Raw genomic sequence first — 744 nt, 5'->3', positions numbered from 1 at the left:
TGTGTCTTTTCAAGTCAATAATACAGAGAATTGAAGATTCAGAACATTCAGCAGAGGAATTACACAAGAAAAAGCTGGGCGTTCAAAACGCCCAGTGAGGAAGGAAAACTGGCGTTTAAACGCCAGCCAGGGTGCCTGGCTGGGCGTTTAATGCCCAAAAGGGTAGAGCTTTGGGCGTTAAACGCCAGAATGGATACCATTCTGGGCGTTTAACGCCAGGATGGCACAAGAGGGAAGATTTTGTTTTTAATGCAGATTTTTTTTCAAGTTTTCAAAATTTTTCAAAATCAAATCTTTTTGAAATCATATCTTTTCAATCATATATTTTCAAAATCAATTTCTTTCCGTTTTCAAAAATACTTGCTAACAATTAATGATTTGATTCAACATTTCAAGTATGTTGCCTTTTCTATTGAGAAAGGTTTAATGTTTGAATCATATCTTTTCTTGTTAGCCAAGTCATTGATTTTCAAAATCAAATCTTTTTAAATTGTTTTTCAAATCATATCTTTTTAATCACATCTTTTTCAAAATAGTTTTCAAATCAAATCTTTTTGATTTCTAATTTTAAAATCTTTTTCAAAAATCACTTTATTTCTTTTTCAACTTTAATTTCGAAAATCTTTCTTCAATTTTTCAAAATGTTTTAAAATCTTTTAATTTATTTTCGAAAATTTCTTCCCCTCTTCTCACATCCTTCTATTTATGGACTAACATGTACAATTCGAACTCTATCTTTCTAAG

This window comes from Arachis duranensis, chromosome 10 (assembly GCF_000817695.3).
Source record: "Arachis duranensis cultivar V14167 chromosome 10, aradu.V14167.gnm2.J7QH, whole genome shotgun sequence".
Classification (NCBI taxonomy): Eukaryota; Viridiplantae; Streptophyta; class Magnoliopsida; order Fabales; family Fabaceae; genus Arachis; species Arachis duranensis.
The sequence above is the reverse complement of the archived record's forward strand: the minus strand, read 5'-3'. Positions refer to the sequence as shown.